Consider the following 25,777-nt stretch of genomic DNA (forward strand, 5'->3'; position numbering starts at 1 on the left):
ATTCAAATTTTCATAATATATTACAAAATATGTCACAATAATTAGAGGTTGTGCATGACATGGAAATCTAATAAACAGTACTAGTATTTGTTATAAGTATAAGTGGTATTTGAAGGTGCTCAAATACGACAGCCCCGTGTCGGTAGATTTACTGGCACGTAAAAGAACTCCTGCGGGACTAAATTCCGGCACCTCTCCGAAGACCTTAAAGAGTAGTTAGTGGGTCGTAAAACAAATAACATTATTATTGTTATAAGTATATAGTGAAATTGTAATAATGATGGTTTTTTTGCTTAACGTCCCACCAACACAGATATGTCTTATGGCGACGATGGGATAGGAAAGGTCTAGGATGTGGAAGGAAGTGTCCGTGGCCTTAATTAAGGTACAGCGCCGGCATTTGCCTGGTGTGTAAATGGGAAACCACAAAAAACCATCTTCAGGGCTGCCGACAGTGGGGCTCGAACCCACTATCTCCCGATCACTGGATACTGGCCGCACTTAAGCAACTGCATAATGATAATGTAACTGTATGTCTGTCCGGTTACTCCACTACGGTATTGACTAGACTGTGCAGCCAGCGTCTTAATGCTGAGAGTCGGGCAGCGGTAAATAACCCAAACCCCCAGGGTGACCTACGACTTCGGGCAAATGAGTTTCCTTAGGTGGGGTGATGGGGCCCCCCAGTGTAGGAAATGATACTGGAACTGGGGGAACTGTAAGAAATGGGCAGCCAGTAGAGAAAATTATGAAGGTGGCAATAATCAACCTTCAAATAGAAGCCCTCTTGCCTGAGCTTTGATGCTGGATGTTTGCTTTGCTCTTTCATTTGTTCAAGACAGGCCATCAAGGATTCTGCATAATCAAAAACAGTACCAATGTTTGATATGCCTAGAAATCTCTTGCTAATGATCTCATCTAGAATTTTCTATCTTTTGACTTGAGAAAAAGTCTAGAATTTCATTAATATCAGCAAAAAATATTTCCACTTCAGTGTTTTCACTTGTAAGTTAGCTTGCACCATTACTGGATGACTTGAGAGTTAGAAGAGGTGATGGATTTTATGAAGGAGAATGTAGCTATGATGGGATTGAATGAGGTTAAGTGGAGAGGAAAAGAAAAGAAAATGTTAAATAAGGAATACAGTCTCTACTGGAGTGGGGGATATAAGGCAAAGAATGGAGAGGGGATAATGACCAACAAGATCTTAAATGAGTATCGAGGTAAAAGGACTAAGTAAGTGATATAATAATAAAGATACAGTTAAGGACAGAGAATGGAGTGAAGTATTTCATCCAAGTGTATGCACCCCAGACTGGATGCAAAGAAGAAGATATCGTCGCCGTAAGACCTATCTGCGTCGGTGCGACGTAAAACAACTAGCAGAAAAAGAAGAAGATATGGACAAATTCCTGGGTACGGAGAGAGAAATAAAGGACGTAGAAGTGACTGAAATCAAGGTGAAAAGAAAGTTGCATAAAGGTCGAATTACAATGATCAAGCAGGCAGCGGCAGCACAAGTGAGTCCAAAGTAGCGAAGGTGCTAGTGGAGAGAGCAGAGATCACCAGGCCCAGGTGGAAGGGGGCAACAAAGAAGAAAGGAATAGAGTCGGCAGCGAGGAGAATCACGAAAGAAGAGAGGGGGAACGAGCTGAAAAAACAAGTAAATTTCTGAGGAGGGGAAGGGGAAGATCCTTAATTCTGAAAGACCTGTGGGGGAAGAATAAGAGAGGTCAGGATGAGAAGGTGAATAAAGAATGTTCAAAAATGAGTAAAAATAATGGTCTGGATGCAGAAAAAGAATGTGTGATAATAACAAGAAGTAGGGCAAGTAACGTAAGCGGAGGAGGTAAAAACAAGCACGGAAGAGAGTAGGGGAGGGGAATGGACTAGAATGGAAAATAGGTTTTGTAAATATAGAAGGTTTGTTAAGCAAGATGGGGAACGAAGAAGCAATTAAATTAGTAGAGAGTTTTGATATTGTAGCCCTACTAGAGACGTGGCAAGGTGAAGGGGAGATGTTTACATGGAAGGGGTTTGTGGTGAAAAATAAAAGAAAAACGGAAGGGGTGAGGCGGAGGAATCCAGGAGATATTGTTGTCTTGATAAAAGAAGAGATTAGTGAACGAATTGGAAACATTGAGAAAGAGATAGAGGAGGTGATTTGGATCAGATTTAACATAGGGGGTGGGGGAGAGATAAAAGGAAGAATGTAGGCTTGGCCTTCCTATATAACCATCCAAAAAATTCGCCCTAACGAATGACAAATTTTTCTAGGATCTTTTATTGTGAATAAGCGTGATTGGTGAGAAATACGAAGAAGATAGATTTCTTCTGTTTGGGGATTGGAATGCAAGAATTGGGGGCTTACCTCTAGTAAAGAGGGAGGTGGGAAGATGAAGAGATAAAGATTGCAATAGTTATGGTTTAAAATTGTTTGAATTATGCAGGGCAGGTAATCTGTGTATCTTAAATGGTTGGAGTGATGGAGATAGGGAAGGGGAAATGACATATATTACGCCACCGGGAGGGGGGAGTGTGAAAGACTTGGTAGTCAGCCCGGAGGATATGCTTGATAGAATTAAGACCCTTGAAGTAGGGGATTGGATCGAGTCTTATCATAGTCCGGTATATATTAGGTTAGGAAGTGATGAGAGGGAGGTAAAGAGAAGAGGTAGTATGAAAGGCATAGATAAGAGTTCGATGTATCCTAAATACATATGGTCTGATGAGATAAAAATGGGGCTAAACAAGTTGCTAGAAAATATATGTAAATGGTTAAGATAGGATGGGAGGTGGTGTTAAGGGAAGGTAACATGTATAGGGCAGTTGCGTTAATCGAGTACCCAATAAAAAGGGTAGCTAGGATAGCAAAGGTTGGTAATAGGAAGAAGGAAAGGGGAGTAGGTTTGTATAATAAAGAATGCTACGAATTGAGGATAGTAGTTATGAAAGTGCTAAAGGAGTTCAGAAAATATGTAGGGAGCAAAAAAAAAAGAAGGCAGTTTTGTGAATTATTGAAAGAATATAAGGTGAGGATTGTTGAGAGAAACAAATCATGGCAGAGAAAGCAGACAGAGGCGATAAATAGAGAATGTGAAATGAACCAACCAGTTAAAATTATGGGAGGAAGGAGGGCATGTACAAACGAAGATAGACTGCGACGATTGGGTGGAATACTTTAGTAAATTATTAGCTGGGGGAGACAGATAGAAACAAGAGGGAAATTGGTTATGCAGAGGGGATTAGTGGTGGAGATCTATCAGCTGGATAAAGAGATAACAGGAGATGAGATAATGGAAGTGGCAGGAAAAATTAAGAACAAGTCAACAGGAGATAGAAATGGAATAAATAATGTATTTTGGAAAGAAATGATGAAAAGTAGGCAGATGAGGGAGGGTATAGTAAAGTTAATTTAATGAGATATTTGAGAATGGAGGGTTTCTAAGAGAATGGCAAAAGGGAATTATATGCCCAATCTATAAGAAGAAAGGAGATAGAAATCTTCCGTGTAACTATAGAGGAATAACTCTGCTGGATTCGTTGAGTAAGATTTATACAAGCATTTTGGCTAATAGATTGAGAGATTGGGTTGAGGAATTAAAAGATAAAAATTTCATGATGTTCCGTATTGAACTGTATCACAATTAAATTGTAATAACAAATAACGTAGTTCAACCTATTCAATACAAGTAAATAAGAAATATAGTGTTACATTCTTATTTAATTATAAGCAGAAGCGGTACCGGTTTCGACCCCAATCTGGGTCATCATCAGCCGAATAAAATACAAAAACAATGTATAGGAAAACAAGAAATTAAAGGATGAGTCTTTCACAAAAACAGTTGAAGAAGCAATATAAGATCATGGGGATTAGCACTGCGGGATTTTAAATCGTAAAGTCTAGAAGAAGTAGATGGTTAGTCACTTATATGAAGTAAGGCGCAATCTTCTGAAGAGTAGCACAACACACGCAAAGTTCGGCACTGTGTCTCAAAATGTTTACGAGAAGAGGTGAAATACTATCAGGCGCGAAGTCACAACACGATTTAACAAATATGAAGTCCCAAAATTGTGTAGAAGTTAAAGACGAGTCGCTTGATTGAAGCAAAATGCTAGCTCCTGAAGATCAGCGCAACATACTCAATGTCTGGCACTGTGCTTTCAAATGCCGACAAAACTCTGTGAATAGCTTAATGATCCAGCCTGTAATTGTTTCGGTTGTGAAAATGTATATAATGCAATTTAATATAATTGAAGTATGTAACTAGGATCTTGTAAATTCTTTAGAACAGTTGACGTAAAAAACAATTGTGCTAGTTCCATAATATTAATACCTATTTGAGTCATTAGGTGCTCCAAATTAAAATGTAAATACTGTGAAACGTTTATTTAAATGATAAATCTTAATTATTGTCAGGATAATTGCATTAATTACATTGGAGTTTAGCTTGACTCGTGTAGTGTCGTGCACGAGCATTGTCTGGAGATTGGCGAGAAATTGATTCCGTATGGCATTACAAACCTGTAGGGCACTCTACAGCAACCAAGTGGAAAGCAGCGGTGTTACACGATTATGAACGAGCAGAACACTACAAGTTCAAGAATACTCTGTTATGTCTTGTTTGTGATAACACTGAAATAGTACAGTTTTGCAGATAATGTTTACCTGTCTGATATTTTTGTTAATGCCCTGGAGGGATTATACCGAAATGTTATCATATTCATTTTTTACGTATTCCCTGCCCAGCTACTCATTCCTGCCACCTGGCTGACGAAATTTTTGGGGGAAAACACTGAAAACTATAATATCAACTATTAATTTTCATTTTTTTAATAACTCAGGATTCTTTTTTATGCTATGTAGTCCTCATGTAGAAAATTTCTTGACAGTATTTGCCATACATCGATATATATACGCAAATTTTATCCGTGAGTAAAATTGTCTTGTTTTTACTAGTGACATACCTTTGATTATTTATTTTTTATGTTTTTATTTTTCTCGCTCAAAGTTATTTTATAGAATTAAATTTAGAAATACATTCTACATCATTACATATATTCTTTTGTATAGTAAACGATGTTTTTCAAAGTAGATATTGAGAGAGAAAGTGTGAAAATGTTTTTCTCTTCCTAAAAATAAACGTTATTGACAACCAACCATAATATCAACAATAAAACCTTTTTTATTCTTTATATCACTCTGAATCAGTTGTTTATTCTATGTAGTTGATATGTAGAAAATTTCTTGTCGGTATTTACTGTACACCGGTAGTTATATGCAAATTTTAAAGTATATGTTGGCCTATTTTTACTAAAAACGGCCTGGCACTTTACAGTAGCAGAGTGGAGGTGGAGCTCTGGCCTCTTCCAGCTGATGGTGGGTGGATTGGCTCCTGGCTCCAAGAGGGTTAATAGGATTAGTTTAGTTAATAAGATAAGAATTAACAACATAGACAGATCGGTAAGAAGTGGTTTTTTTATTGTGGTTGCTGGGCTTGTAGAAGAATAAGGGGTGGATAAGACAGATACAATGGTATGTACGGGCAGATTGCCATCTGATATTTGAGTGTAAAGAAACAAAAGGAGTGAGAGAAAAGTTATTAAGCGAGATAAACAAGTTAAATCAAACTATCAATGAACAAAAAATTATTGTGTGGCTTGTGAAAGAATGGAAATGTGCAGTTGTAAGTGCCTCGTTACTTCTAGCAGATATCGCTACATCATCTGCATAAGCCAAAACTTGCCTCAGTCTGTTGTAAATATTACTACCCGGATTAGTTGTTATTGATCTTGCAGCTTTCTCCAGCACTAGATAAAATAACACTGGTGATAAGGGATCTCCTTGCCTTAGGCCTTCTTTTGTTCTGAAAGATCTTGACAGACTTCTCTGCACTTTTACCTGATTTTTGCTGTTCTCCAGGGTCATCTTAGTCAATTTTATTAATTTCTGCGTGAATTTAAACTCCTTCATTGTTTCCCTTAATGTCAATCTCTTTAGTTTATCGTAGGCTTGGTTAAAATCTATAAAAGATGTCCTAGTCAAACGTTGTATCCGTATGTCTTTTCCAGAGTCATTCTCATGGTCAAATACGGTCCGTCGTTGATCTTCCAGGTGTAACTCTCTTTGTTATGGCTGTAGAGAGGATTTTGTACACTATACTCAGTAAGGATATACCTCGATAATTCTTGCATTGTATACGTGACCCCTTCATATGTATAGGGCATATATTTGCTAGTGTCCAGTCCTCTGGCATTTTACCTGTTTCCCATACCTTTTTGATTATTTCATGTATTCTCCTCACCAACACTTCTCCATGTTTTACCATTTCTGCCATTATGAGGTCATTCCCTGGGGCTTTACTGTTCTTCAGTTGTTTTATAATTTCTCTTATTTCTTCAATCGATGGTGATCCCATATTGTCTTCATCCTCATCCCGTTCTCATCATTCCTCTCTTCCCTCTCAGATTCAACTCCACATTCCCCCTCCTCATCTCTCTCTGAAGTTTCCATACTACCTGATCCTTCTCTTTCTTCATTTATTGGTCTAACAGAAAGTAATGTTTCAAAATGTTTTGCCCATTCTTCCAGAATTCCTTCTTTCCCAACAATCAGTCTATCAGTCTCATCCTTAAGCATATTCACTCTAGGTTGCTATCCCTTCTTTACTTGCCCAACCCCATGGAAGAATTTTCTACATTGTTTGTTTTCAAAATTATTCTGCATTTCTTCCACTCTCTCCCTTTCTTCTATTCTTTTCTTGTTCCTTATCAATGTCTTTGCTATTCTTCGTTTCTCTTTAAAAACTGCCATATTATTTTGAGTGGGTCTCTGTAGCATTCTTTGTCGGGCTAGATTTCTCTCTTCCAGAGCCTTACCCACTTCTTCGTCATACCATTTAATTCTATTCTGTTTCCTTCTCTCTCCAAGTACTTCCTGCACTGTTGTATTTATTGCTAGCTTGGTTTCTTCCCACATTGTATTGATGTCCACATCCCCGTTTCTGCCCATCTGTAGTTTTCTTTGCAGCAGGTCTCTATACTCTTCCTCCTTCTTCTCATCCCTTAACAGTTCTACATTATAGACCTTGCTCTGCTCAGCTGTGTCTCTGAGTTTATTGCTAGTCTTCCTTGAACTTGATCCTCACCAGTATGTGTTCTGAATCGCTGTCTGCACTACGTATGCTTCTCACATCCATCATATTGGAGGCATGTCGCTTATCTATCAGCACATGGTCTATCTGGTTCTTTGTCAGGCCATCCGGTGATATCCATGTCTCTTTATGGATCTCCTTATGGGGAAAACATGTGCTCTTAAGCACCAGCTCCTTGCTAAAGGCAAAATCAATAAATTTCCATCTGTTCTCATTTAATTCTTGGTGTTTACTGTGTTATCCTCCCACTGAGTGGTTTTCTTTCCCTTTGCCTACTTTGGCAATATAATCCCCTAGGACAACTTTAATATCATATTTGGGCAACTTGTCATATACAGTGGAACCTTGGATTGCGAGCATAATTCGTTCCGGCAACATGCTTGTAATCCAAAGTGCTCGTATATCAAAGCAAGTTTTCCCATAAGAAACCATTGAAACGCGGATGATTCGTCCACAACACAAAAATATTTATTCTCATGCCATTTCTAAAACAAAATATAACATAAAACAAATTAAAGTGCACTTTTCCTTACAACAGAATCATTGTTGGTGTAAGGGAGACGAGAGATGACATGAGAAGAGCTACTGTGTAGCACGAATTTCACTAACGGAATCACTGCTATCTGTTGGCTCACTGGAATGGTTTTCATTTGGGGCAACGTTAACGAGGAACCTGTCCAATGACTGTTGCTTTTGCCTCATATTGAGGATTTCACAAAAATGTGACATTGCATTGTCATTGAACTGAATTATCGCTCGCACTGCTACAGCCTTATTCGGGTGGTGTTTTCCTACAAAATGTTGCACCGTTTCCCACATTTTGCACTTCTCCCGAATCTCAGTTGAAGTGAGAGATTCCATTGACTTTTCCTCCTCCTCTTCCCTGGACGAGATCTCCATAACCTCCTCCTGTTGTTCGCAATGCAGGTCCATCAGTTCATTGGTGGTCAGTTCCTGGCTATGTTCTTCCACCAGCTACTACTACAGAGGAAATCAATTGAAGCCTAACCCATCTAAAACTCAGGTATGTGCCTTCCATTTAAAGAACAGACAGGCGTCAAGGAAATTGCAGGTAGTATGGGAAGATACTCAACTAGATCACTGCCCAACACCTAAATATCTAGGTGTAACATTGGATCGTGCTCTCACCTACAAACAACACTGCATGAACATCAAGCAGAAAGTGTCGGCTAGAAACAACATCCTTCGCAAGTTGTCTGGAACCAATTGGGGTACACATCCAAAGACGTTGAGAACTACAGCCCTGGCTCTGTGTTACTCCGCTGCAGAGTACGCTTGCCCTGTTTGGTACAGATCAAGTCATGCTAAACAAGTTGACATTTCTCTAAATGAAACATGTCGACTCATTACTGGCTGCTTGAGACCAACTCCACGAGATAGAATCTACTGTTTGGCTGGAATCGCCCCACCAGATATAAGAAGAGAAGTTGCATCCATGAATGAGAGAACTAAAGCACTTGCCTCATGTGCACACCCATTAAATGGATATGAACCTGCCCACCGAAGATTGAGGTCTAGGAGGAGTTTCCTGAATACAACCGAAGATTTAAACGAATCTGCCCAATCCACACGGTTGAGATTATGGAGAACTAGAAATCCTCAACTTGCTGATTGGATGCTACCAATTGAACATCTCCCCCCAGGACACGAGGAACATTGGTCTACGTGGAAATCGCTGAACAGGCTTCGCACTGGGGTTGGTAGATCAAGAACCAATATGGTAAAGTGGGGCTTTCCTGGCACATCCAGGCAATGCGAATGTGGTGAAGACCAAACCACAGCCCATTTCATGAACTGTAGTAAGTGTCCTTTAAGATGCACAATAGAGGACTTGATGGCTGCAACACCTAATGCCCGTGATTTGGCAAAATTTTGGGCAGACACTATTTGATATGTATGTCATTAAGTACCATTATGCAATGTAAAATGTATGCTTCTGATACGAATAAATAAATAAATAAACCTCCAGCCCCATAGTCTTCCCTAAGGACACAATTTCATCGACAATCGGCGGCTCATTGTCACCAACAATCCCCTCAAAGTCAGTCCAAGAACACAGTCAGGCCACAGCTTTCCCCAAGCGGAAGTGAAAGTTCTCATGGTGTCTCCATCCCAGGCTTTATCGATGATCTTCAGGCAGTTCACGATGGGGAAATGATTTCTCCCAAACTCTAGGAGGGTAAGGTTTGTTTCTTCGGTCACTTCGAAGCATCGCTGAAATAGTGCTTTGGTGTATAGCTTATTGAAGTTCGAAATGACTTGCTGATCCATAGGCTGGAGCAGTGTTGGGAAGAAAGAACTTAACCTTAACGAACTTGAATTCCTCCAGCAAGTCGTTCTCAAGGCCTCAAGGCCTGGAGGATAAGCAGGAGCATTGTCCATAACCGTCAAGACTTAGAGCGGCAGATTATGTTCTCAAAGGTATTTCTTCACTACAGGACCAAAGACCTTGTTCATCCATTCAATAAACGAACAGGGAGGGGGAAACGTAGGCACACATCACGGTAGCTCTTCTAGCTACCGTGGCACACGTGACGCTCGTATTGTGGAACCTCACTCGCTTATCAAGTTACAATTTATTTAAAATAATACCAATATAAATGGTCCGTTATTGGACATTATAAATTTTCCAGCTAGCTCATTCTTGGTTGCCAGCGTTTCGCCCTCGTGTGCTAGGGTGGGCTCATCAGTTGGTACCTAGCACACCTACCAATACGCTGGCTAGTGCATACCGTGGAGGCCACTGCGTAGGCTAACTGGAGCCACTGGCAGTGCCAATGCACTAAGAGACTTTGTCTCATCACTAAAAATTGATGCCTGCTTGGCCATCAGATGATATAGATGTTGATTCCCATAGGGAATCTGAAATATTTGTCCTGAATGAGCAAATTTATAATACCAATATAAATGGTCCGTTATTGGACATTATAAATTTTCCAGCTAGCTCATTCTTGGTTGCCAGCGTTTCGCCCTCGTGTGCTAGGGTGGGCTCATCAGTTGGTACCTAGCACACCTACCAATACGCTGGCTAGTGCATACCGTGGAGGCCACTGCGTAGGCTAACTGGAGCCACCGGCAGTGCCAATGCACTAAGAGACTTTGTCTCATCACTAAAAATTGATGCCTGCTTGGCCATCAGATGATATAGATGTTGATTCCCATAGGGAATCTGAAATATTTGTCCTGAATGAGCAAATTTATAATACCAATATAAATGGTCCGTTATTGGACATTATAAATTTTCCAGCTAGCTCATTCTTGGTTGCCAGTGTTTCGCCCTCGTGTGCTAGGGTGGGCTCATCAGTTGGTACCTAGCACACCTACCAATACGCTGGCTAGTGCATACCGTGGAGGCCACTGCGTAGGCTAACTAATGTCCAATAACGGACCATTTATATTGGTATTATAAATTTGCTCATTCAGGACAAATATTTCAGATTCCCTATGGGAATCAACATCTATATCATCTGATGGCCAAGCAGGCATCAATTTTTAGTGATGAGACAAAGTCTCTTAGTGCATTGGCACTGCCGGTGGCTCCAGTTAGCCTACGCAGTGGCCTCCACAGTATGCACTAGCCAGCGTATTGGTAGGTGTGCTAGGTACCAACTGATGAGCCCACCCTAGCACACGAGTTAAAAATTAAATAACTGGAGGTTCAACCTGTTCAATACTCAAAAGAAAGAAACGTAGCAATCACATTTCTATTTAAATGGGACCGGTTTCGACCTTAGTCTAGGTCATCATCAGCCATAAAAAACATGTAAAATGTTTAAGAATGTTGGAGGTCAGTTTTTCACTGTTAGGCACAAAGACACGACATCACATTCTGTTCTGCACAAAGTCACAACATTAACAATCAAATTGCGAAGATCAAAAAGGCTTGAATTCGCAGACGAACAGATCTGTAGAAGAAAGCCGCCAGCTCCCGGTGACTACGTGGCACACTCAAGGTCACGCGCTGCGGCCAAACACCAAAGTAGAGTGGAGAAAGTTTCGAAGGTCCAGAACCTGTCACGGCTGCGGGAAGCCAAGTACGTATATAAAAGTATACGATGCCAATTAGTATAACCGAATGAGCACCCGTACTCCAGCTAAGATCTTGGTAAACAGCACACGAGGGCGAAACGCTGGCAACCAAGAATGAGCTAGCTGGAAAATTTATAATGTCCAATAACAGACCATTTATATTGGTATTATAAATTTGCTCATTCAGGACAAATATTTCAGATTCCCTATGGGAATCAACATCTATATCATCTGATGGCCAAGCAGGCATCAATTTTTAGTGATGAGACAAAGTCTCTTAGTGCATTGGCACTGCCGGTGGCTCCAGTTAGCCTACGCAGTGGCCTCCACAGTGTGCTAGGTACCAACTGATGAGCCCACCCTAGCACACGAGGGCGAAACGCTGGCAACCAAGAATGAGCTAGCAGGAAAATTTATAATGTCCAATAACGGACCATTTATATTGGTATTATAAATTTGCTCATTCAGGACAAATATTTCAGATTCCCTATGGGAATCAACATCTATATCATCTGATGGCCAAGCAGGCATCAATTTTTAGTGATGAGACAAAGTCTCTTAGTGCATTGGCACTGCCGGTGGCTCCAGTTACCCTACGCAGTGGCCTCCACGGTATGCACTAGCCAGCGTATTGATAGGTGTGCTAGGTACCAACTGATGAGCCCACCCTAGCACACGAGGGCAAAACGCTGGCAACCAAGAATGAGCTAGCTGGAAAATTTATAATGTCCAATAACGGACCATTTATATTGGTATTATAAATTTGCTCATTCAGGACAAATATTTCAGATTTCCTATGGGAATCAACATCTATATCATTTATTTAAAATGTTTGCTCGTCTTGCAGAACACTCGTAGACCAAGTTACTCGCATTCCGAGGTTTCAGTGTACTTGCTCCATTTTATCATAGAACTGTTTTTTCTCTTCCTCTTCAGCATCCTCCGTTGGGGCATGGACACTAATTTGTGACCAGGCGAGTTGGCCGTGCGGCTAGGGGCGCGCAGCTGTGAGTTTGCATCCAGGAGATAGTGGGTCCGAGCCCCACTGTCGGCAGCCCTGAAGATGGTTTTCCATGCTTTCCCATTTTCACATCAGGCAAATGCTGGGGCTGTGCCTTAATTAAGGCCACGGCCACTTCCTTCCCACTCCTAGCCCTTTCTATCCCATTGTCGCCATAAGACCTATCTGTGTTGGTGTGACGTAAAACAGATTGTAAAAACTAATTAGTGATATGTTGGCAAATCTCCCTTTTAACCTTAACCAGCATAGTCAATCATATTATGACTGACCGATTTCTTGACCATAAACCCTGTTTCTATTTTATTTTCTTCCTCCCTACTATTGAACAAAATGTAGTGCTGTAGATTTGCCACCTCGATTGTCTTCCATCTTATCTCCTGTAATGCTGCCACATCTATCTGATATTTAAGTAATTCCTCCTCCAATTTTCTACTAGCCCCAGCCTGAAAGATACTTCTCACGTTCCATGTTCCAATATATCCGTATCGTTGCCATTTAGCGCGCTTTAGTCGCCGTATGTTTGGGACCATCAGGTTATCTCGATTTGGTTTCTGAACAATATGTAGTTTTGTGGTGGTGGAGTTGTTGGCCCCATGCACCAACCCCCAACCTGGAGGAAGGGTATCACTCCTAGTCTGGATCATCACCTTAGACCTGTCCGACTTGGGTGGCCGTACCAGGAGCATATGCTCCCACCGGCATAGCTCTAAGGATCATTTGAACATGCAAGCCTCCAAAACACCCAGCAAAATGTATTTTACCTTTGTCAAGGTGGTGATACCATCAGGAGGCCAACTACAGTTAGTTGGGGGAAAAGCCTGAAAGTGTAGCAGTCTCTTGAACAGGCTTAGAACTACTTCAAGAGGAAAGGAAGAGAATGGAACCCCGCTGACACTGGCTGACAGAACATTAAGATATATGCTGACTCACCACAGGACATTTAGTAAGTAAGAGGTGCAAAATGAGGGGAGTTTGAGAGAAACAAGTCCCAGACCAACCTTTAAGAGCTTTCAGTGCATTAATGTTTACAATACTTTTGTCCTTGATGAGTACACGCATACCTTCTTACATTATTCTCAAACTCGTATATGTCCAAATATTTTTTTAAAAATTAATTTTGTTTGCTAGTTGTTTTACATCGCACCGACACAGATAGGTCTTACGGCGATGATGGGACAGGAAAGGGCTAGGAGTGGGAAGGAAGCGGCCATGGCCTTAATTAAGGTACAACCCCAGCATTTGCCTGGTGTAAAAATGGGAAACCACGGGAAACCATTTTCAGGGCTGCCGACAGTGGGGTTCGAACCTACTATCTCCCGAATACTGGATACTGGCCGCACTTAAGCGACTGCAGCTATCGAGCTCGGTCCCAAATATTTTAACAGTTTCCTTGGTATTTGGGCTGATGAGAAATTGATAGTCCAAGCAACATTTATTTTATACTCGTATAAACTACTTCAAGAGGAAAGGAAGAGATGTTCAATAATGACACCCCACTGACACTGATTCACTGACAACAGAAGATTTGTGGTGTAATTATTTATTATATTCAAAAGTGTGGCAGGGGGCACATCCAGCCTGCAGGCAGCATGTTTGAAATGCCTGCTGTAGGTTAAAGGAATTTTTTCACAAGTTTATGAAAGTATGAATCACAAAAATATATCTAGGGCTGTCATCTAGGTAGCATATAACCTCTCAGTTGTTTACCTGGTCTCTTCTTAAATGATTTCAAAGAACTTGGAAATTTATTGAATATTCCCCTTGATAAATTATTCCAGTACCTAATTATTCTTCCTATAAATGAATATTTGCCCCAATTTGTCCTCTTGAATTCCATTTTTATCATGTTTAGATTTTTCATGCCTTTCAAAGCTCTACTCAAGCTTATTCGTCTACTAATGTCATTCTACACCATCTCTTCACTGACAGCTCAGAATATTATGCGTAGACAAGCAGCTCGTCTCCTTTCTCCCAAGTCTTCCCAATCTTGTCCAGTTTACGTATCAAGTACCATATTTATTCGCGTATTAGACCCCTTTTTCCCCCACTTTTACAGCCAAAAATAATAAAGGGGGGTCCAATATGCGATAACCTCAAAATTTTGTGCAGTGAACACGTGACTTCTAGGTTATAAAGAGCTATAAATTGTATGTGTAAACATTCTATACTATTATTTAACAAACTTAGAATGTATTTAAGTTATACTGGCTATTTTCTTCGGAAGGCACTGTTTCTAAACGTAAAAGGACAAAAAATGGTGAACACAAATTTTAGGCCTACGGTACGTATAAAAGTCCGTTTTAGTTACTCATATCACGTTATTCGATACATCTCATTAATTCCTCTGGTGAGGTTGACGTCAGGAAGGGCATACGGCTGTAAAAACTTGCTACGAAGATTCGTCTCACTTCATACTCGATCCCGTAGAAGAAAGGGATAAGGGTATTGTGTTTTCATATAATTAAATATTGATACAAAAGAACTTAATGGCCAGTCATTTGTCTGTGTCAGTTCAGCAGTAGGCCTACCACACAGTAAACGTGATCACTGCTTTCATTTAAATTATCGCCTTGCGCCGCCAACTTCCCTGTCGTGCTACCGGCGTGTCGCCATTCTAAGTGACGTCATCTTCACTGCTATCCCAGTCGGGTGAAAGTCTAATGGGGTTTATGGTTCCAATCTGTAGCTAGCTTCAGGTAGTTTGTCTCTTATTTTAGATGGCACTGGAGGTCATTCATAACATGTAGATAGTTATATAAAGGTTCTGTAGATGGCACGCAAGTAAGCATGAAATGAGCGATGTTAATAATTAAAGGCAGTTTGTCTCAAAGTGAAGTATTTCAAGTCTAACCTCAATCAGTGGGCCCTTCTAATAAATTAATTAGTCATATAACGTCAAGCATTGTGGAGATAATATTGCTGGATTGCATCGAATTCAACTTGACCCAATCGATTAACCTTGTTCTAACTTATATCGATTTTAATCGATAGTTCGCATGATGCTACAGTATTTGTGTTGTTTGAATTCCAAGTGCTCATGTGCTTGTGCTGTAAATCTTTGTTCCTTGTGCTTCTTTATTTTAAATATATCTTCGCCAGTCTTCCTGAAATCCTGTATTTCCTGTTTGAGTACACATCAGGGGCTGAAAGCTGAATGGTTTTATTAATGTAGTTCCATATATTTCCTGTCTCAGTGCATTTAATTCTGTTATTTTTATTTTCATGTGGTACTTGGATATTGATGTGATACCCCATTCTCTTGCATATGGTGTGCTCTGCTGTCTTGCTTTCGAAGGGATTTCTTATTTGTTATAATATCAGCTTTGTGTTAATGTGTCAATCATTCATTTGAAGTTAAAGCTGCTTTGAGGTGTGTGGTTATGTTCTCAGTAACATAGTATGCCATACGAACTAGGGGTATCAGATCATTATTTACAACATAGTAAGTACTTGGAAATAAAAATATATGAATTACAATGTATTGGGCATGGAAGTAGTAGAACTGCATTATTATCGCCGTGTTGGAGGGGAGGGGGTCGGGCAAGGGGCAGGGATAAGGAGGGGGGAGGAGCTGGAAGCATACCCGGATGTGCGTCATTGTGCTGGATGTCGCTTCTCTGCGCTATCTGTTGATAATAGCAGTAAGATGGTGCAAAAATGCGCACTGTGGCGCTATCTCTGATGAGAGACTGAAACTACTAGCGCCGAGTGGCTTGGTACCGAAATTTATCATTGAGTTTCATCTCTATTCTATTCTATCCTCTTTGCTGCTATCTCTCGTCAGTCGCATCAGCCATGCTTCATTGTTCATTCTCTTCGAGCCATGCACTGCAATCAAGAGCATGCGAGGTCCCGTCTTTTTGAACCTTTTAAAAATAATTTTGTTCCCGGCTATAGTGTCTAAACAGTGTAAATCTATTCCCAGTTGGTGTATATGTAGCAGAAGCCACTCCTTCCGAATAAAGCCATACTGTAGAAGGCATGCCAAACCATCAGCTGATAACTAACTAGCGTATGTTACGAGTTGTACTTCCGAATGTAATACATAGTAACTGGAAACATTCTTTTGATAACTGCGGCTGTTGAAACACAGAGCCTTATTTTTGAGTATATTTCATGCTTGTCCTCTACATTTATCACATCAATCAGGATTTGCGTAAACAGCTGTCCATGAGATAAGACAGACCACATTGTTTAGGTGAGGTATATTATTGACCTGATAGTGCCAAACGTTCGACGGAAAAAATAAAAATAAATAACATGAAAATATACCGCATTTATGGATATCTACAGGTGTGGCGGTAATGAGTATTATTATCATAATGTTTAATTGTGTACGTTCGTTGTCTCTTTTTTTATTAACGCGTATGGTACCCTAGTATGTTTTGTTTGGCATCTCCGAAAATCGTTTAAAGTACGTTGGGACATAAAATTATTATTATTTGTTAGGTACATCGGTGAGTAAAACGATTGTTTGAATTGGATAGCTTTTATCACGTTTTAAAGTTACTTCTCTCCAAATATATACCTATAATGGCCCGAGTTACGAGATATTAAACAACCACTTATTTATGATCTTGCCTGCTGTATAAATAGCAACAACCGCGAATATTTCTCAACTAAAGTAAACTCGTTTCCTCATCCTGAGGTGATACAGCTCTTTTTAGACACACGCCTAGTGGAGGGGAGTTACAGGTACCGCTTTTACCGCGTATCAGCCTTCCTGCCATTCGTAAATCTCTGGCAGTATGGTATTGGGAATCGAAGTCAGACCCCCGAAAACAGCAACTAATTGTGCTAGCCATTACGCTGGCGGACATTATTAACTACAAAACAAAGACATATAGCATGACTGATGCATGCTTGGAATGCGGGTTTAACACGAAGCTAGGCCTATTCATCTATTTGTGCGACGTCATCAGAGCTGCAGTAGACGTACGCTACAGAGGTGGACATTTAACTATGAAACACAGATGTACCGCATGGATTCGTCGCGATTTTCATTGCGTAGGTCGTACGGATGAAACTATTCACAAATTTGTGCGATGTCATCAGAGCTGCAATAAGACTTGTACCCGCTTCAAAGCGGAATCGTCATTGTTCTCTGACGAATTACGTTGGGGGGTCTTATAGGCGAGATTTTTTTTTTTCATTTTCTTCGTCTCGAAAAGCCAGGGGGGATCTGATACACGAATAAATACGGTAATCCTGGTGTGGGTCCCATACTCTAATTGGTATCTTACCGGTAACTTATACGCGCTCTCCTTTACATCATTACTACAACCCCTAAATACCCTCATAACTATATGAAGAGGTATGTAACTTTTATTTACGATCTTGTTAATGTGATTGCCCCACTGAAGATCTTTTGTTATAATAAACCTACTGTAAACACTTACAGTGATCACCATGAGGTACATCATCCCATCAACACAGTAATTAAAATTGAGAGGACTTCCCTTCTTTATAATACTTACAACCTTACTTTTCATCTTGTTTACCTTCAATACCATTGTCTGGTGTTCATCCCACAACATTGTCATGGTCTTTTTGCAATTGTTCACAATCTTGTACCTTATTTATTACTCCATACAATATTACATCATTCGCAACAAGCCCAATATGTGATTCAAGTTCTTTATTCATATACATCAGAAAACATAAAGGTCTTATAATAAACCTAAATACTTACAGTGATCACCATGAGGTACATCATCCCATCAACACAGTAATTAAAATTGAGAGGACTTCCCCTCATTATAATACTTACAACCTTACTTTTCATCTTGTTTACAACTGGTGGGATTTCAGCAGGATATATCAGATCAATTGCATTCAGGAAGCCAGTTAGATTGCATAGCCATAGATCTTTCCAAAGCCTTTGATAGAGTGGAACATGGAATATTATTAAAGAAATTGGAGGGAATTGGATTGGACGTAAGGGTTACACGTTGGATAAAAACATTTCTAAATTCAGGGGTTCAGAAAGTCAAAGTAGGAAATAATGTATCGCAGGAAGAGAAAGTTTGTAAGGGAATTGCACAGGGTAGTATAATCGGTCCGTTACTTTTCTTAATAAACGTAAATGATTTAGGGAATAATATAACATCAAAAATAAGATTGTATGCAGATGACATAATTGTTTATAGGGAAATAAATAACATTGAGGATTGTTCAGAATTACAAAGGGACCTTGAGAGTATCCAACAATGGGTTGAAGAGAATAATATGAAGGTTAATGGAGGCAAATCAAATGTTACAACATTTACAAACAGGAGCTTTAAAACTGAATTTGAATATACTTTGGATGAGGTAGTTATCCCAAAAGATGGCAAGTGCAAATACTTAGGTGTGAGATTTGAAAGTAATTTGCACTGTAAGGGTCATGTGGATGACATTGTTGGGAAAGCATACAGATCGTTACATGTCATAATGAGGCTACTTAAAGGATGCAACAAAGAATTAAAAGAGAAAAGTTACTTAAGTATGGTTCGTCCATTATTGGAATATGCAAACAGTGTTTGGGATCCTCACCAAGAATACCTAATAAAAGAAATAGATAGTGTGCAGAGGAAAGCAGCAAGATTTGTAACAGGGGATTTCAGGAGAAAGAGTAGTGTATCAGAAATGTTAAAAAACTTGGGTGGGAAACTTTAAGTAAGAGAAGGGAGAAAACTAGGCTTATAGGATTATATAGAGCCTATACAGGAGAAGAAGCATGGGGAGATATCCGTGAGAGGCTTCAGTTGGAAAATAATTATATCGGCAGGACTGACCACAAATATAAAATTAGAAGGAATTTTAGCAGAAGCGATTGGGGTAATTTTTCATTCATTGGGAAGGGTGTGAAGGAGTGGAACAGTTTACCAGGGGTAGTGTTTGATCCTTTTCCAAAATCTGTACAGATATTCAAGAAGAGAATAAACAGGAACAGAGAAAATAAATGAAATGTTAGAGGGCATTCGACCAGTGCAGGTTAATGTAAATAAGAAATGTTATTGAATAAATTCATTCCATCCCCTGGTCTAAGGAGTTTGGATAGCCAAAGTAGGGGACTGCCTGTAGGGGTGAAGTACAGTGGGGACTTCGAGGGCCCTGGGACCGCTACGGTAGCTGTGAAGGCCCTTCAGGAACTCTGAAAAGTGGTGGCAAAAGGGGCTCTGGTTAAGACGCAGCAGGTTGTTATGCTACTTAGGTTCCAGAATGGGTAAAAAAAAAAAAAAAAAAAAGTAAATAAATGCAATGTAAATTTTAATCTTATACCAGTTGTATAGTATCATTTGAAGTAATTCCACATACCGGGTACTGTATATTGTTTGACTATATTTGTAAGTAGTGCAGAAGATATTATAAGTAGAATTTTGTAAACAATATAAATTTATTAAGGGTGAGCTGTGTGTTTAATAGAGAAAATTGTTAGCGTAAATTGTATAATATTGTATTATAGGAAAATTTTCTTCTTGTTAATTTAATATTTAGTGACTGAGCTCGATAGCTGCAGTCGCTTAATTGCGGCCAGTATCTAGTATTCGGGAGATAATGGGTTCCAACCCCACTGTCGGCAGCCCTGAAGATGGTTTTCCGTGGTTTCCCATTTTCACTCCAGGCAAATGCTGGGGCTGTACCTAATTAAGGCCACGGCCGCTTCCTTCCCACTCCTAGCTCCTTCCTGTCCCATCGTCGCCATAAGACCTGTCTGTGTCGGTGCGACGTAAAGCAAGTTGAAAAAAAAAATATCTAGTGCTTGGCAATAATGTATTTTAGTGTACCATTTGCCACCGAGGTAGACACCTCATTTGCAAATAAAGAGATTTTGATTTTGAATATACTGCCCTGCTGGATTCTCTTCTTAATCATTACAGGATCACATGATACCTTACCTATTCAAATTCTCTGAGTTCTTTTTTCTAGAAATTTATCCACCCATTCAACCACTCTTGCCTAGTCCAATAGCTCTCTACTTCATCAGTATCCTCCCATGAGCCACTCTATCTAAGTCTTGGATAGGTCAATTGTAATATAGGCCATTTGATCACCTGAATCTAAAATATCTGCTATAACGTGCTGGAATCATACACGTTGAGCTTCACTTGACTAACCTTTCCTTCCTTCTATCAAACCAGTTAGTAATTTTGTGAACATGTCTAATATTATCAGAAAGAGTGCTTTCCCAGAGCTTACAAGCAGCACATGTCAAACTCACTGGCCTTTATATTTATCATCCTTTCCTTTGTATACTGGGGCTACAATTACAGCTCTCCATTCATTTGGTATAGCTCCATCATACAAACTAATGAAATAAATATTTCAAATAATGCTATATCCTAAAACATTGCCTATAATGTATATCCCCAGAAATTTTACCAATTACAGCTGCTTTTCTACCTTTTAACTTTAGTATCTTTTTGTAATTATCTTTATTATAATAGGTAAATTTCAGTAATTTGACAGTATTAGTTGCCTCCTCTATCTGCACACTATCTTTTTATCCAATTACCTTTACATACTGCTATAATATAATTATAATTTCATGTGGCTATTTCTAGCCGAGTGCAGCCCTTGTAAGACAGACCCTCCGATGAGCGTGGGCGTCATCTGCCATATGTAGGTAACTGCGTGTTATTGTGGTGAAGGATAGTGTTATGTGTGATGTGTGAGTTGCAGGGATGTTGGGGACAACACAAACACCCAGCCCCCGGGCCATTGGAAGTAACCAATAAAGGTTAAAATCCCCGACCCGGCTGGGAATCGAACCCGGAACCCGGGACCCTCTGAACCAAAGGCCAGTCCGCTGACCATTCAGCCAATGAGTCGGACTACATACTGCTGACTGAATACTTCTGCCATCTGTAAATCTTCACATATACACTTCACTTATCCATTAAGATCCCTGGAATGACTCCCCCCTGGAACCTGTTTCTACCTTAAAATACTGCCAGTTATGTCTGCTAATGTTTCTTAGCTGAATTTGTTCTAAATTCAGTTTCCTAGTAAGATCTTTTTTATTTTTTATTTGACTTCTGCTTTCTTCCACAACCATTCCTAACTCTATTTCTTTCCAACATGCACCTTCTTCTTAATCTCTATATTTTTCTGTCATAATATAGTGGGTCGTTACCATTCCTTACCACCTTTAATGGTACATACATGTTTTCACACTCCTCAACAGTTGCATTAAGCCCATAAGCTGTTTTGCTATTTTTATGTACCATTTTCCATTGATCATAATTAGTTTCTTAAACTCTGCCATATCTCTTCGTATCAGCCATATGGTATTTCCTAGTAGTCCTCCTTTTACAACCTTCCTTTCTATCACATTTATTTTCGACTACAACAAACACAGCTTCGTGATCTCTTATATATTGCTTCAGGTTCTCTATAGAGCTCATCTGGTTTCGTCAGCATCACGTCTAGAATATTTTCCCCTCTAGTTGGTTCCATCATTTTCTTATTCAACTACCCTTCCCAGAGTAACTTATTCACTATTTGTTGGTCATGTTTTCTGTCATTCGTATTACCCTCCCAGTTATCAATTGGTAAATTGAGATTAATCATCTGCTACAATAACGTTCCTTTCTGTGTTGTTTCCACATAGCTGATTATCTTATGAAATAATTCTGCATCAGCATCAGCCCCACCCTGGCCAGGTCTGTGCACCCCAAATACATCAAGTTGCCTTTTATCTTTATATATGAATCTTACCCCCAGAATTTCATGTTTGTCATACTTAATTTTTTTTCGTAGCTTACAAATTCTTCCTGCATGACTACTCCCCCTATTAAGTGTTATTGTCTTGTCACTACTATAAACAGACCAGTTCCATGAGAAAATTTCTGCATATATAATATTTAACATGCTTGTAAAACCTTTCATTAAGTTGAAGTCAATCTGCACAAATACATACCAGCATAACAGCAAAGATAGAGTAGTGTTAATGGGCAATTTCAGTGTGAGAACTGGGAACAGAATTGAAAGATATGAGATGATGGGTAAATGTGGGGAAGAGATGGAAGCTTGTAGGAATGAAAAACATTTACTGGACTTCTGTGCTTAATGGTATTAGTAGTTTCCGCCAACCCACACTGATCAGCAAATATATACTCACCACAACACGAATACTTACCTCGTGGACTCGGTAGGAACAGGCTGAAAACTGCCTGGAGCTGAACTCATGCCTCTTAAATTACGGGGAGGAAGTAATAGAGGCATAAACCCCAATAAAAGAAAAGGGATCCAATAAAAGGGTTTATTAACATAAAAATTAAATTAAATGAGTTAATGAACAAAAGCTGGGGTTACAAATAACAAATAACTTACATGTTCTGTCCAAGGAATACCATGTGTATAGTCAATTTCCTTTCAATTCAGAAAAGTGTATCTTTTACAAACACTAACAGAGTTGTCAAGGCAGCGTTGCGTTGAGTGAGAATCACAATTCAATACAGATCAAAACCATGAAGTTTATATCCTATGAGTGAAAATTACATCAATAATAAAACAAACCTTTTCTCAGAACAGTAAGTCAAAATACGAAGCATCCCTTTTCTCGCTACAAAAAGTAGGACACACGCAAAAGAACATACATAATTCAGAAAGTTGCATAATGGAGTATACGGCAATGTTAGGCCTCAACAGTTACGTCCATTCAAAAGACGCGGGCCACTGCAACAATAGCTCCATAGAGACTCGCACCCCCAGCTATCAGAAAAGCACCGAGAAGCGAAACCCCTAAGATGACAGGTCGCCATAGTTACCGAGATCAATCAATATCTCAAACAATGAAACATGTTAACTGAAAGAAAAATTTTTTAAAAATAATAACTAATCCGGCATACAAAGCCGAAAACAAATATAATAAAGAAAATAAGAAAGGCACAAAAATAATAATCACGAGATGCAGAAACCAACACAAATCTCATCCATCAATGCACACAGACACACATGCACACACAACCTAGAGACCAATATGAGCAAATCCAAATAAACATAGGGGTCAAGCTAGGATATGAGAATGCTCGTACCGCATGATAAATAAAACCAGAGGCTCGTGAGCTTGAACAGTATACCCATCTCACAACGTCGGATGGCCGCGCAGCAACCCAGGCTCATCCCAAATACAATCGTGATCCACACATATAACGCACGCTACATTGCATACTCATATCACCTCTCTTTTGGTGAACATGAGATGTGTATCATTAGCGTCAAAATATATCAATACTGTACGAGCTCAGCCAGTTGTAGACTCGAAGAAAATTAAACAGGGTGTCAAATCAAGGTCACAGGTACAAACATAATTTACACAGATCGGTGTCACTCTCCACTCTCGCTTATAGTAAAGTTACACACGGAACAAGCAATATGTAAATTAAAACTTACGAAGTCTACAGCGACCAAAAAGATAGGGGTCTGCAGAATAGAATCTTAGAACACAAGATCACAATAATTATGACAAACCCAAAAGAAAAATGTAAATAAATACCTTAAACCTTTTTTAGAATGAAATCTGCAGATTATGTAATAATCAACATTACCCCAATGCTGGGAGTTGCGTAGGGCGGATAGAAAATCCACATACAATACCATTTAAAATTAAGCATATACATGCCGCCGTTTAATGTATCCATCTTTTTACCAGCAGTCATTGTTGTTGACTCTCTACCCGAGAGTAAAAGATAAGGTATTTGAAAAAGGGAAATGCTTCGTCGCTATTGATGGTCAAAGAGCGACATCTGTCTAAGAGAAGCGAATATTATGTCACAGTCGGGAATAAACATAAATTGATGTGTCATTGACATGTTCCATGAAGGTGATGATAGAATGGTGCGACACAAGGGAACCTTGGTATGGCACAAATTGCGAATTCATTCTTCAAGTATGAGGCTATACACCATTGCACATGGGAGGGTAGGGGCACCTTGTAGTGGATAGCATCCATAATGTACTGTATCATAATTTACTTCAAATTCAAAAAAAAATCTATTAGGTATGTATGGATATTCCAGACATTTTTCTTTGATACAGACCACTATCCAAACTACAGTGAACTAAGTATGATATTACTAGGCCTAGAGAAAATGATGTTTGTCTGCAGACATATACGGTAAGTGTACAATATCTTCAGGGTGAGAAAATTAGAAGTACATATATATGTGCCATGAATAGTTCCTGTTATATTCTACGATATGAAATGTTAACTATTAAAAAAAAGGCAAAACAGTTATTAGTGTCATAGAGAAAAACGTAGTCAACCTGTGTCACTTGGTTGATTCTTGGTGGTATAGTGTTTTTTATTGATCCAAGAGAAAATGTGTGGAAAGCAACTACAATGGTTTAATATGTGCTGTAAGGAGATACCAATAAGTATCATTCTAAAGTTGGGCTACACACTGGAAGTCATCAGAATGACACCTAAGGGATGACCTAAACAGTGGACTGATGTACTACACAACAATATGAAGAACCTAAACTTACTCCCCAACATGACCTGTGAACAAGTAAAGTGGAAACAGCCCAGCCACATAGTACCTTGATGTCCAGCCAGAAGGTCGGCTACATTGTTCGGTAAACAGGCTTCCTTCCCTTGGAAAAAGACTGACAGTTTTAATGTATTTTATGTAGTTCTAAGGTGGACAATTTTTGGGCTATCTTGGATTAGCAAAATTATTTGTTGGATAAGAATGGATAGAATAAATCTTATAATCTTTTCTGTTACTGAGCGAGTTGGCTGTGTGGTATGAGCTGTGTAACTGTAAACTTGCATTCGGGGGATGGTGGGGTTTGAATCTCACCTGCAGCAGACCTGAAGATGGTTGTGTATGGTTTCCTAGTTCCATACCAGACAAATGCAGGGGGCTATTATCTTAATTAAATCCATGTGGCTTCCTTCCCTCTCCTAGCCCTGTGTTATCCCATCGTCGACGCAAACCTATCCGAGTTAGTGCAACATTAAAAATGGTGGGAAGATAGAATATTTTCTGTTGAAAGCTAGTTTTACATTGTTTAAGAACCATGCTGAGAAACTTCAGAATCTTGTATAAATGTATAAAGTCACAATTTTTAGTTGCTATTCTACAACGGTTGTAAATCTGACGAAGGCAGTCCCTTGAGAGAGATAGTGAATAGACTGGATTGATGATAAACTCTGTATCCTTGTTAAGATTGAAGAAGAAACCTGTAGGAAAAGCCTTTGAGAGAAATAGAATTCCTGGAGTTTTATCCCATAAATGATTGGTTTTTAGTGATATATAGAGCCCGGAGCAAGTATAATCTTCCTTCACAACGTCTATACTATGGGGTTTGCATAACCATTAGGGATAAGGCCTATCAGAACTCCTATAATTTATGTTACTCTTGCTACATTATGGAAGGTCGGGTGGCCGACACTTCCTACTAACCAAATTAGTTTGCACTCTAACCTGTCACTGCATAAAAATCCGGGCTTTAGTGATATACTGTGGTATTGTTTTCAATACAAATTATATCATAATGTTATCATGTAATAATTCATTCATGTTCTGTTCATCCCATTGCTTTACATTTTTTCTGATAT

At 39.4% G+C, this 25,777-nt stretch overlaps 1 protein-coding gene across 1 annotated transcript in view; it reads left to right on the top strand.

The window, feature by feature from the left end:
* Positions 1 to 25,777, top strand: part of LOC136873981 (uncharacterized) — a 68,521-nt gene that overhangs the window by 26,461 nt on the left and 16,283 nt on the right. The gene's annotated exons all lie outside the window — the stretch shown is intronic.

This window comes from Anabrus simplex, chromosome 5, assembly GCF_040414725.1.
Source record: "Anabrus simplex isolate iqAnaSimp1 chromosome 5, ASM4041472v1, whole genome shotgun sequence".
Lineage (NCBI taxonomy): Eukaryota > Metazoa > Arthropoda > Insecta > Orthoptera > Tettigoniidae > Anabrus > Anabrus simplex.